General features: G+C 42.4%; 2 long non-coding RNA genes across 2 annotated transcripts; one reads left to right on the top strand and one right to left on the bottom strand.

Annotated features, from left to right (window-relative positions):
• Positions 1 to 3,713: 3,713 nt before the first annotated feature.
• Positions 3,714 to 10,696, top strand: LOC306798428. Its single transcript, XR_013773346.1, has 3 exons — positions 3,714 to 3,802; positions 6,037 to 6,142; positions 10,602 to 10,696. It is a non-coding gene; the product is annotated as an uncharacterized lncRNA (long non-coding RNA).
• Positions 5,911 to 6,609, bottom strand: LOC306798429. The gene is made up of 3 exons (XR_013773347.1): positions 6,419 to 6,609; positions 6,217 to 6,334; positions 5,911 to 6,100 (listed from the first exon to the last, which is right to left on the bottom strand). It is a non-coding gene; the product is annotated as an uncharacterized lncRNA (long non-coding RNA).
• Positions 10,697 to 11,191: the final 495 nt, after the last annotated feature.

Below are 11,191 nucleotides of genomic sequence, written 5' to 3'. Positions count from 1 at the left end.
CACTTCCCAGCTTGCTTTACAGGCCTTTGAGTTTTGGCAATAATCCACAAAAGGATGTCTGCTGTCACAAAGACCACATCAGGATTTTTAGCTTCCTAGCAAAAAATCATTGTATCTGTGGAAGTGTTACCAAAGAAGTGGCAAAGATTTTGGCCTCCTCCTCACGATGCTGCAGACCTGCTGTGGACCAGGTATTTTCCCACTGATGAGCCATGTGGTTTGGGAGTATGCAGAAACCACATCAAAGCCTGAAAGAACCTGGAAAGCATGACTGGGATAGCTCAGCTCATCCCAGGGGTCACAGCAAGTTGTTGGGAATCTGCTGGAGTGCAGTAGGGTGGTGGAGAGGTAAAGCAGCAAAGGGCCTTTATATAATATTTCTACACCTGGGGGTGCTTGGTGTGCAACTCTAAAGCTGTCAGTCCATGTGATCCCCTTAGCAGAGAAAATCACAGTCAAATAATCATGGAATGGTCCTGTTGGAAGGGACCTGAAAGATCATCTCATTACAACCCCCCTGCCATAGGTGGGGACATTTTTCACTTGACCAGGTGGATCAATGCTCCATCCAACCTGGTCTTGAACACTTCCAGGGATGGGGCATCCACAGCTTCTCTGGGCCACCTGTTCCAGTGCCTCACCACCCTCACAATAAAGAATTTCTTCCCAATGCTTACTCTAAACCTTCCCTTAGCTTGAAGCTATTCCCCCTTGTCTTATCACTACATGCCTTTGCAAAATATTTATTTGCATCTTTCTTGTAGGCTTCCTTCAGGAACTGGAAGACTGCAATTAGGTCACTCTAAAGCCTTCTCTTCTCCAGGCTGAATAACCCCAATTCTCTCAGCCCTTCCTCATAGGAGAGGTGCCTTCTAATCACCTTGGTGGCCCTCCTCTGAACCTGCTCCAGCAGGTTGATGTTCTTCCTGTGCTGGGGACTCCAGAGTCTCCAGGTGGGATGTCACCAGAGCAGAGCAGAGCAGAGCAGAGCAGAGCAGAGGGGCAGAATCCCCTCCCTTGCCCTGCTGCCCATGCTGCTTTTGGTGCAGCCCAGGATAAAATTGGCTTTCTGGTCAGCAAGTGCACACTGCTGGCTGATGTCCAGCTTCTCACCCTTCAGCACTCCCAAGCCTTTTTTGGCAGGGCTGCTCTTGATCTGTCCATCCTCCAGCTTTTATTGATACTGGGGGTTGCCCTGACCCAGGTGCTGCACCTTGCACTTGTTGATGAACATGAGATTCCCGTGGGGTGGGAAGAGCCAGCAGGGATGTTCTGCAATGTCTCCTTGCCCAAAGGCAGGATCAGCTGTCCTTAAACCCTTCCTTACTGTGCACTCACAGCCAGAGCAAACAAATATCTAACATATTTTCTTGCAGCAAACCCTTCAAGCTGGATGGTAGAAAACTGTTTAATGTCAGCTCCTTTGCCCTTAGAATCCTCTGCCCTCCCTGGCTGGCAGCTGTAAGGAAACGTCACACACTGCCTTGCCAGGGGTAGGCAGAAGGACATTGTGCTGCCTTTGGCCGAGATAATTTTTTCAGAGTAGCCAGTATGAACTATGTTTTCGACTTGTGCTATTGATAACTCAGGGATGTTTTTGTTATTGCTGAGCAGTGCTTGCACAGCAAAGCCTTTTCTGCTTCTCACCCCACACCACCACAGAGGATGCTGGGGGTGCACAAGAAGTTTGGGAGGCAACACAGCCTGAACAGCTGACCAAGGAACATTCTATACCATATGGTGTCATGCTCAGCATATAAAGCTGGGGGAAGAAGGAAGGGGGAAAATGTTCAGAGTCACAACCTTATCTTTCTCCAGTCCCTGTTATGTGTGATGCAGCCCTGCTTTCCTTGGGGTGGCTAAACACCTGCCTTCCAATTGAAATTAATTCCTGGGTTTGCTTTCTTTGTGTGCATGGCTTTTACTTTCCCTATTAAACTGCCTTTATCTCAACTCATGAGTTTTCTCATTTTTACCCTTTGGATTTTCTCTCTAATCCAGCAAAGGAAAATGAGCGAGCAGCTCCATGGGGCTGAGTGGCTGACCAGGACACTGACCATGACAGAGATCCACCATGTTCCAAAGCTGTCAGATAATTAGCATTTCATACCTCAGACTAGCAGGAAGCAAGGTGTGCTGAGGATGGGTACAGGCAAAGGATCCTGGTATCTCATCAGGACCTGGCCAGGAGGTGAGGAGTGGAAAGATTTCTGTTTAAAAGGTTTGTGCAGCAGACACAGAAAGAAAGGATCAACAAAGTGAAAACTTCAAGCCAGCAGGTCTTGCTCCATGGAATTGCAGCACTTCTGAGCCCTTGGGCTGTCTCAGCACTGAATCTGGAAGAGGCTGCTATAAGTTACAGGCCTTTTGCTTAAGGTGGTGAGAAGAAGTAATGGGAGGAGTGACATCAAGTGTTGTTGCTGAGTTTTTGTTTCCTGCTCTGGGTTATCCCTGTTCAGCTGACAGGGCAGGCTGTGCCCCTGTGCAGGGCTGGGCACCCACCCCCTGAGCCCACTCCTCTCAGGAGACAGAGGTGGTGTAAACTCTAAAAGCAGAGGTTTCAGCAAGAGAGTAGTTCTGCAGGGGTGACACTTGGACTGATAACATCAAGGTGAATACTTGTCTGGGTTTTTGTTCTTTTGAACGATGCCAGTGTGAGAATTGGCATATCAGAGCTCAGTCCTGCAGAATTGCTTCATGCATACAGTTATTGGAGATGGGTACAGAGGGCTTGCTGCCTGCATTGTATCCTGCTGTTGAAATTGCTTTGCAATGTGCTCTACATTGCTTCCCATGTGTTGTACTGTACACCTTTTCTTAAAAGAGTAGCTCCTTAGATACATCCCAGATCTAGTCCTGACCATTAGCTCCTCCAAAATGGTGCAATAAATTCCCATTCCCCCTCTCCTTCCCAAATATTTGTGCTTTTTGTCATTTTCCTGCCTTGAAATAATTTTTTATAATTTTCTCATTTTTCCCATGCTGCCCAGCACAGCTCAATAACAAGCCCCTTTCCTCCAGTTCTTTGCCATGTGCTGCATAGTGTGTCCTGGTGGGTTTCCTGTGCCTGGCTGCTAAATGTTCCTCTCCCATTTATGTTGGGTGGCTACTGTTCCCCAAACAGAATTTTAGTATGTTTTTTTAATATTTTATTTTATTTTATTTTATTTTATTTTATTTTATTTTATTTTATTTTATTTTATTTTATTTTATGGTTAGTTTTGTTTTGGGTTTTCTTGGGATTTTGGGGGGGGTTTAGGGATTTTTTTTGGTAATTTGTTTCACCCCAGTTCTGCAGTGTTGTTCTGTGCTTAGGGGATCTAAAAAAAATCATTAGTAGCCCAAGCCCCAACACCCATGAGCAACAAAGTCCACTGAGGAGTGGGTGCAGTTTAAGAGGTGCTGCACTGGCTCATCCATGACATGCTTTTTCACATTGCATTTTAACTTCCAACTATACTGGCAGCCTCAGACATGCAAAGGATTTTATTTGCCTTCTCCTTAGATGCTTGAGTGGAGTTTAAAAGCATTTCGTGGAGCAGAATTAGTTCATTTCTGATATGGAAAAGTGCACATTTGATCTGCCATTCCTCACACAGACTTTGACCCCGAGAACCAAATAACCAACTGCCTATTGAAAGAGAACAGGTCTGTGGAGTCCCATGACCTCACAGAACAGGACTAAAGGATGGAAACTGTTGGAAGGACATCTCACTCTCATAAAATCTCTTTTCTAGATCTGGGCATTCTCTGCAGATGATGCTGGATTTAGCAGGGAAAGTAGAAAACAGGATGAAAGAAGGTTTTTATTGATACAAGTCTGATTTTGAGAGAGTTTTCTGATCACATGGCACCTGTAGTCTTGTACCTTTTTATAAAAGGCTTGAGGGAGGCTGTTTCCAGTGTCCCCATTTCTTTGGCATGGTTATTGGGTGACAGTGCAGGTTTTACCTGAACCGGCCCTGTTCCCAGTCACTCTTCTCCTGTTTGCCTCTGGGATCAGATTGCCTCCTTGCTACTTTTAACTCCTCAGAGATTTGTTCTCATCTTCAGGCCTTGGCTGCAAACAGTGCAGCTTATACATAAATTGTAATGAGAACCACAGAAGTTTGCTCAGGGTAATACAAATGCAAAATTCAATAGGTCATGAGACACCAAAAACCCTCACAAAACACCTTTGAGAGTTGCCCACTTGTCTGGAGTTTCAACCAATAAAGGATGTCTTAAATCCCCTATTCCTTTTCAAGCTGACTACTCAGTAAAAACTATTAACACTTTGCTGTGCTTCACATCAGGCAGCTGGAGAATCAGACTTTGTCACATCTGGAACTTCATGTCCAGCAAATTTTTTTCTTCACAGTGAAAACTGAGCTGAAAATTTCCCTTGGGCAGCTGAGTGACTGGAGAGTATGGGATAATACTGAGGTTTTCATGGAAAACTGATAATGGCAGCAGGTAGCATTACGTAGGAAAATGTGAAAAACTGGGTATCACTAAATCTGTAAATAAATGTAGTGAGAAATCTGAAAGATAATAAGCACAAAACTAAAAGTTGCACAGATTCTGTAAATTGAATCACACATGGTTATAGAATTGCCTAGAAATAACAAGAGTAGCATGTTGATGAGAAAATAGAATGTTGCTAAAAGCAATCTCTAATTTTCATAAAATCAAGAGAATTTAATAATAAGAATAGAAAATCTGACCAATGATTTGCCATTGGTTTGAATGGGACCTAGAGCTGTTTCTAGTTCTGTAATCAAAACAATTAAAAGTAGTTGTGGTAACAGCACACTGCTCTCAGCCTCCTCTGCTTCCTCACCACCAGTGATGGGTGTCCGGTATCCCAGGGCAGGGTTACTTGCAGTAATCCTGGTAATCCCAGCTCCTCCAAGATGCCCACAGTTTCCTTGGAGTATTTAAAAAAAAAAAAAAAGAAAAAGAAAAAAAGAAAAAGAAAAAAGTCATCACTGAGAAGCCCTGCATTCTAAACCTTAGTGTGTTTGGTGCACAATTGTTTCTCTTTAGTTCACAATAGCTTTGTGTTCTTCTTGCCCCCTGAGAAAAATACATTTAATTTCTATACTCTTGCTAAGCAGAAGTAGGAAAAATCCTCAGGATTCAAATATTTCACCCAAAAACCTACTGAACTCAATTGGTTTTGGCTGTTGGTTACTCAAAGTAGGATTGCTGGTTGAACTCCTGCTCTTACACACAGTGTTCATGCAATATAAAACACATACTCCCTTATGTAAGATCAGAACATCTGGCATTTCTTCTGAGACTGCAGGGAAATAAAATCAAAGTACCATGTGATTCTGTGGACTTTCTCCTGGTGATTTATTCAGTGAGATATTGACCATCACCTGCCTCATGGATGGATATAAGAATGTTTGGACTAACTTGCCATCTCAAAATCTGGATCTTTACCTAAGGTTTATCTAAATATTTTAACCATGTTGAAAAAAGCTCTGTCCTATTTATCTTTCCTTGTGATCTCAAAGAACTTAAAATCCTGTTACGAAGAAAGGAAAAAAAATGTAATCAGATTTTTTGTTTCCCCAGGATGGTGCCTTTAAACAGTAGCATTTCTAGGCTGAATTTTTCCAGCCATGTGCTCCACTCCAGTACCTTAAGTTCCACATTCTGAGAAACTGAAATAAAAAGCTGAAGACTGCCCATATAGACATTATTTTTACCCGTTAAGTCACTGATTTTTCCACATTAATGACAGGATAAAAGATATCGGGCTTCAATTCAGATTATGACAGTATTTAATGTCTTTTCCACATACAACTTCAAACTAGGAGAAGACTTCCTCTCTTGTTTTCATGGGAATTTTGTGAATTCCAGTATGTATATTTTTCCAGCTGTAGTATTTTATTTGAAATTGGAAATTGCCAATTGAAATATCACCTTTCCCATGGAATAGTTGCTCATACTAAATCTTAGAAGCATAAATTTATTTGAAGTACTCAGGTTAGATGGTCCCTATGCATAAAGCAGTGTCCTGAAATCTGAAATCATTCTCCATAGGAGTCAGCACCTGGATCTTGGCTTGTTTCCCCATAGAGAAATTCACCACTTCAAAGTTGAAGGACTGAGAGGAGTGTGTTACGTCTTTAGTCTGAGGTCACTTGAGGTAAATCTTTCCTTTGTAAATCTATCTTCTGACAAAAAAAAAAAAAAAAAAAGCAGCTCTGTTGTAGCATTCACCTGGTTTTCTCGGGAAGGACTGAATAAAAGCAGCTACTGCTGTATTCCTGGGCTTGACTTTTTATCCTCAGTCTGGAAATTGCTTCTGGGGAAGCAGTTGACCAGGGAAAATCATAGCCTATATGATACACTGTACACTATATAGACTATATGCACTAACTTTCCTGCTAATAAAAGAAAAAAAAGATTTGTTACTACCTACAAAAAATAACCTAGCACTTTCCTACTCCAGCCAATGTCTAAATGTGAGATTCTTGATATATAGCCTCTCCTGTGCTTCTGTCATGGGGTTGTCTCCTTCTCCAGCTCCTCTTGTCTCACAACAGTAGCTCAGCCTTGCCTCCTCTTTCTGCCTGGAGCCTCTGGCTAGCCTGGCAAAGCAGTGATGCTTCTTCCCACTTGCTAGGCTGCCTGTCTGGTCCAGTCTTGGCTCCCTGCAGCTTTGAAGTCTGGCATGTGTCAGGGGTTAGTGCAGCCCACTGTGACGTGGGACATTGTCCCCAGCAGCAGGAGTCCCAGGCCAAAAGCAGTTCAGCTCCTGAGTGCAGAGATCCATTCTCTCCCAAGGGTGAAACTGAGTGTGTGCACTGCACTGCCACCATGGGAATAGCACTTCTGCCAAAACAGTGGCAGCCAGGCTGAGTGGAAGCATTTGTGCCTCCTAAGCTAAGCAGTGAAGGATGCAGTGCATGGGTGCTGCTGTACAAGAATTACTGAGTGGTTTTAAGCACTGGTGTGGTCCTGGCAAACACCAAAGACAAGGTATGCAGTGAAGTTGAAGAATGATCTTGGTTTAACAAGAACTGGTCTGAGATTTTGGTGACTGCTCAGGGGCAGGGCTGTTTTCCTTCATGTTCAGGATGAGATATTTGGTTTCATTCAGCGCAGTAAAAGCTTTCAGATGGACTCTGCCTTCACCTGAGAGTCAATAGCTTCAAGAAATTGGGGGCTTTGAAGGTTGGGTACCTTGACACTAAAATGCATTGCCAAAGAAGAACACATTGAGAAACTCTAGTGGCAAAGGTAGGAAAAATAATGTCAGATTTACTGCTTTATGGCTGTTCCAGCACACATTTTTCATCTATGACTTCTCCAGATGGCAAATATTTCTTGCTTATTCAGTGCAGCATGTTGATGCACATGTTGCATATACATGTATGCATATATCCATATGCATATATATGCAGCAGCTTTTATTCTCACTGACCACATCTCCAATTGTTCAAGCTTCACATTTTGTCAGCAGGCACAGCACAGACTCTCCAAATGTTCTTTTTCCTGAAGTTCTGCTGATTGAGCATACAGAACAGAGAAATCTGATAGAATTTTGTCACCACCATCTGTAGCTGCTGTATTCAACACTAAATTGAGCTAGTAATCCATACCTGTCAGTTTTCATTCTTCTTACTACATGTACACAAAAATTCCTGAACAGAAAGGTACAGATAAGTCGTTGAAGACTGTACATCACCTGTTTTTCTCCTCCTCAGTTTCATAGCTAAACAGCTATTTACCATAAAAGTTAAAATTTCACCAGTTGCCCCCTGCAAGGATTATCAACTTTTCTTTCCCCTTCTCCTTGTGCCCACATAAGAAAAAGAAATACCCAACTGAGCACTTCATTTTGCCCATAAAGCTGACTAGTCATATTTTGTTTAATAATCTTTGGGCTGTTGCTGGTGTCTGTTTAAATATTTTGGAATTTTATACGATCAGCAACTTGGACAAGATCTAATGGACTCTAAAAGGATTATATTAAATACTAAGAATAAGATAATGTGCCATTTAAATAAATAAATACCATTTTAGGGGCCTTTTGCTATGGCATAAAGCATTTTCGACTATTTTGGAAAGAAAAGTAATCTCTAAATATAAGACTTTAAAAACAGATAATATAAAACTCCAAAATAAACTCACCCCTCCTTTTGGAAACAGTACCTCTCTCTACTCAAGCTAGACAATTTCGTAAGTCATCTTCATTTTTTGAAAAAGACATCCTAAAATGGCTGGCAAATCTGGTGATCCAATGGAAAGAATTTCTGGATGTTCAGCCAGTCTGATCCATGTTTTGACATTTTTTACAAAGAAATAAAAACTGGTTTTCCCCCCATTACTACAGGCTGCTATTACAATCATTTTGTGCAGATCTGGTTACACGCTCACAGAAAAGTCATCAATGTATTGGAAGAAATGAATAAGAAAAAACTGTTTCTGTTTATGCAAAACTTCTGGAGGTGCATCTCAGGTTATTTGCTGATCCAAGTTAGCAGCACAGCACTGTGCAACAAAACCCTCAGTGGTGGCTGTGATGTTACTCTGAAAGGTCAAATAAGACCAGTTGATTCTACCTTGTCCCTAGAAGATCAGAGATGTACATCCCCACACTAGACAGCTCAGAGAATGTTGGATGTGTTGAATGGTCTAACTAAAAGTAGAAAGATGCCACATGCCCTCCTACAGATGTTTCAGAAACTCCTGTTTTTTAGGTGAGGTTTTAAGAGGTGTGTTGGGTGTGAGACATAGTGTGGGAAGAGGGTTTCATTTAAGCAGTGTTTCATTGTGTTCTCACCTCTGGAAGTGGTTGGGCTTCTTTTCAGAAGCCTTCATACCAGCAAGACAATGATTCAACATGTTAACTTGCAGTTTCTGGTACCATCATGGTTACTGACTCTCCTTCTTATGTCTTCTCTGCGTGTTTCTGACTTACCTTTTTGAAAGATCTATGAGCTGGCTGCAGCACAGTGTGAAAAAATCCAATCATGCAGTTTATAAACTGCACAGTGTCTTGGGGAAAATAATCACACTCTCCTGACTTTTCTCCTCCAACCTTTTGAGGTCTAATTGCATGAGTTGGAGGTAGCTGATCCTGTCAGACTCAAGACAGACTCAGTCACAGCTTGGGTGTCACACCCAGGACACACAAAACAGCTTGATAATTTTGGCTGCCAAAGGTGATGAGGAGAAAAAGATGAAGAAACTGAAGATACTCCTTGATCCCAAACCCTGTCTCCTTTTGGTAGCTGATGGAAAATCCATAATGCTGAGACCATTGGCAGGCTGGATACCTCGGATGTACGTCCCCCCAGTCACATTGTCACTGCCCAATGGAGGTAGTGGATGGATGCAAACCATGGGTTTTGATGCATGTTCAATCTCCATTATATTGTGTGGTCTTCCTGTTCTGTGCTTGCAGCTTTCTCCTCAAGACTAAAATGCTGGCTCTCCACTTCTGACTTTTTTCCCACTTGGCCTCCTGAAAACCCTAGTTAAAGACCTTTCCTCCCAGTCATGCACGTCGAATTATATTTTAGAAAACAATAATGACAGGATAATGACCAATCCCAAGTCTCAAAACCAACCCCCACATGGGTCCTGTTTTACTCCTGAGCATAGTTCTTGCTCCAGAACACCAACCAAGGGCTCAGCTTTTAAGTCAGTCTGCCAGGCTGCAGCCACTCTGTGAGTGTGTTATCCTTCCTTCCCCTACATTGAACCAGCCCTTGTCAGGCTCCTCTGGCAGGCTGCAGGTGTCTGTGCTGGGGGAGACTAGCTCTGTCTGCCTGCCCAAGCTCAGGGGAAGAGGCCCAGGGAAGATGGACATTGTGAGAGTGGGCATTTTAAAAAAGCCTTTTCTTTTCTCTCTCTCTTTTTTTTTTTTTTTTTTTTTGTGAAATTCTCAGCTGAGTAATGGGCCCACTGGGCTTGGTAAAAAAATACCACCCTCTGAGGGTGCCAGAACAGCCAGTGCCTGTCAGCTACTGCTGTTCACTAGGTTGGCATGCACAGAAATAGAAATGACAGTCATGTCATACTTGCATGCAGTGGCCTTGGATTTCCTCCACCAGCCCACGGATTCAGGAAGTTCATAGGTTATGGTAATAAAATTATTCTAATATGGATATTATTTGGCATAGATATATTAGAAACACAAGTAGGTCCAATTTCTTTCCTAGTTAGGAGTCCATTTAGTGTCTGATCAAAAATCATAAGGGAAAATTACAGTTTGATACAGACTTCAGTTAAAACCAAGAATCTAGGCAATCTAGGAAATGCAAATTGTGTGAGGACCCTGGAAACAGGACTGTGTATACAGCCAAATTGAAATGGAAACAGAGCCGAAGAGAGGCTTAGCAAGTAAGTCAGTAAAAGGAGATGAGAAAAGGAAGATGTTTTAAAAGATCTATGGAATATGAACAGTATAGTAGGGAAATATTAGAAAAGAAAAAAACACAATAAATGAGACAAATCTGTATGTCTGTGGATGTGTCAAGCAGGGAAAACATCATTGGTCTTTTACTCATGGGAAATAGCATTTTGCCACGGTAGAAGGGTTGAATGAAATTGAAAAGGCAGGACATAATAAAGACAGATTTTCGTTCTTCCAGGCCATTGACATTGACTCAAATTCAGGCATGGTCCACTGGCTTTTGTTAAAGGTTCCAGTCTTTCATAAAGAAACCCAACAAGATATACTTCTCCAGCAGTAGTTCCTTCCTTAAAGAGTGAGATGCTTAGTCAGAACACAACTGTTTTTGCTTCTCTTGGCCTCCATAGACATTGATGGGATGGTGCCATCAGTGAGTCAGAAAGCTCAAAGGTACAGTTTGGAGTTAATGCCTGTGTTATTCAATGTATATTATACTACAATTAGTTCAATTTTTTACAAAAAATTTTCTTACACTTCCTGTAGTCTCTGTGGTGTGACTAAGATAACTAAATATATTGAATGGTAATCTGTACATCTATTCTGGGGTGTGTTGCAATATCCTGAAAAAGTCCCCTTCTTCTGCAGGGCCCAGCCTGCCTCATGAGCCCACAGAACCCTGCTCAGAAGAGATGATTGCCTAAGGGTAGGACAGGGCCTGTGCCAAAGAGGAAGAAGCTGGTCCAGAGAGTTCTTGCACAGTGCACTGGGGCTGGGGCTGGTCCCACAGCAGCAGACAGCAGTGGGAAAGCAAGCTGGAGTGCAGGATCC

This window comes from Erithacus rubecula (assembly GCF_903797595.1).
Source record: "Erithacus rubecula genome assembly, chromosome: 2".
Taxonomy (NCBI): Eukaryota; Metazoa; Chordata; class Aves; order Passeriformes; family Muscicapidae; genus Erithacus; species Erithacus rubecula.
Note: the sequence above shows the minus strand (reverse complement) of the source record. Positions and strands in the feature narration are given on the sequence as shown.